A 2289-nucleotide genomic window follows, 5' to 3' on the forward strand; every position below is an offset into this window, starting at 1 on the left:
TTTGGCGGGGGAGCCACCGAAAACCCCAACGAACATCTCAACGAGTTCTTGGATAGTTGTGACATGTTCAAGGCCAACAGAGTGTCGGAGGATGCCGTACGCCTTAGGCTTTTCCCTTACTCCTTGAGGGGAAGTGCCAAGGAATGGCTCAAAAGTTGTGAACCCGACTCTCTTCGGACTTGGGATGACGTCTCTAAGGCTTTCCTAAACAAGTATTTCCCACCCCAACGAACCGCAAGAATCAAGAGTGAGCTTCAAGGCTTCACCCAACAAGAAGATGAGACTCTTTACGAAGCATGGGAGAGGTACAAAGGCCTCCAAAGGCTATGTCCTCACCATGGGATTGGGGATGATGAGCTCATCAACAATTTCTATGAAGGGTTAAACAATGAAATGAAGATGAACCTAGATTCCGGCTCGGGAAAGGGAGCATTGGATAAAATAGACCACAAGACGGCCAAAGAGCTCATTGAAGAGATGGCTTCTCGTACCTTTCATTGGAACAATGATAGGCACAAGAGAAAAGAGAAGTCAACGGTAGAATCGGCCAATAATGTTGAAGTTAAAGAGATGATAGAAGAGCTTAAGCAACAAGTTGCTTTGATGAGTTCAAGCAACACATCTAGCAATTCTTCTTCTATGAGGAATCAAGTTTATAGTTGTGAGATTTGTGGAGACCAAGGACACCCACCCAATGAGTGTCCCTTGATGGTGGGGGAAGGCAATTGCATGGAGCAAGTGAACGGGATATGGGAGTCTAGTCCGGCCAAGCAAGCATTTAACAACAACCAATATCATCCCGGAATGAGAGCCCACCCAAACTTCTCCTATGGTTCACAAAATGTACAAAACCCCACCTTCCAACAAAAATCGCAACAACCAAACTTTCAAGCTCAAAAATCAAACACAACATTCAACCAAGGTCCACCGGGTTTCCAAGGGAGAACCTTCCAACCGAGACAACAATTTCAACCACTCAACCCACCAAATAACCCACCTTTCCAACCAAACAACCCACCTTTCCAACAATCCACCCAACCAAAGTCAAACATGGAACTCATGATGGAACAATTGATGACTTCCCAAAACCAACTTGTTAATACTCAAACACAATTCATCAACCATTCCACTCAAAAACAAGAAGAGACAAACTCATCCATCAACCAACTTAGGACCCAAATGCAAGCTTCTCAACGGATGACGGACAATCAAATTTCCCAATTGGCTTCCCAAATGAGCCAACTACAAGCCTCTCATGGAAAATTCCCGGGTAAAACCGAGGAGAATCTGAAAACCATAAATGCAATCCACTTGAGGAGTGGTAGAGATTTGGAAGACCGAGCATTTGTCAAGAAGAGGAAGAGTAGTAGACCGGGTGATGTGGTTGAACCTCAAATTGTGGTTGAACCTCCTAAGGTAGTTGAAGAAAAAGAGGGTGAAGATGAACTTGTGGAAATTGTTGTGGAGACTCCAAGGGTGATTGATGAACCAACAAAAGTTGTTGAAGAGCCAAAGCAACAAGTTGTGAGGACTTATGTTCCACCAATTCCTTTCCCACAAAGGTTGGCAAGAGCTAAACTTGAACAAAAATATGGAAAGTTCATGGACATGATGAAGGGTATCAACATTACCATGCCCTTTATTGATGCCGTCAAGGAGATACCAAGCTATGGAAAGTTCTTGAAGGAGCTAATCTCAAACAAAAACTCCTTGAGCCCGACAACCACGGTGAACTTATCCAAGGAGTGTAGTGCAATTCTTATGAATGAGGCTCCTCAAAAGCTTGAAGACCCGGGGAGTTTTTCCATACCTTGCAAAATTGGGACCGTGAATATTGAGAGAGCCTTGTGTGATTTGGGGGCAAGCATTAGCCTTATGCCCCTCAAAACGTTCAAGAAATTGAAGGGTTATGAGCTTTCACCAACAAGGGTTTCTCTCCAACTTGCGGATAGGTCAGTAAGGTACCCAATCGGTCTTGTGGAGGATGTCCCACTCAAGGTGGGCAAACTTGCATTTCCATGTGACTTCTATGTAATGGACATCCCCGAGGACTCAAATATTCCCATCATATTGGGGCGCCCTTGTCTTGCTACGGGGGGTGCCATGATTGATGTGAAGAATGGAAAGCTTTCTCTACAAGTGAGTGAAGAAAAGGTAGAATTCTCCTTGCACAAGGCTATGAAAGAGCCTTCGGAAGAAAAGTCTTGTTATATGATTGACATGGTTGAGGAATGGGTTGATATGAAGAAATTTGATGAAGACAAGGGTTTGCAAGGATTCCTTGAGGGC

General features: G+C 44.3%; 1 non-coding gene across 1 annotated transcript; it reads right to left on the minus strand.

Moving 5' to 3' along the window:
- Positions 1–237: 237 nt before the first annotated feature.
- Positions 238–344, minus strand: LOC141654496 (small nucleolar RNA R71). Its single transcript, XR_012548054.1, has one exon. It is a non-coding gene; the product is annotated as a small nucleolar RNA R71 (small nucleolar RNA).
- Between the last annotated feature and the right edge of the window lie 1945 nt (positions 345–2289).

Source organism: Silene latifolia, chromosome 4 (assembly GCF_048544455.1).
Source record: "Silene latifolia isolate original U9 population chromosome 4, ASM4854445v1, whole genome shotgun sequence".
In the NCBI taxonomy this organism is placed as follows: Eukaryota; Viridiplantae; Streptophyta; class Magnoliopsida; order Caryophyllales; family Caryophyllaceae; genus Silene; species Silene latifolia.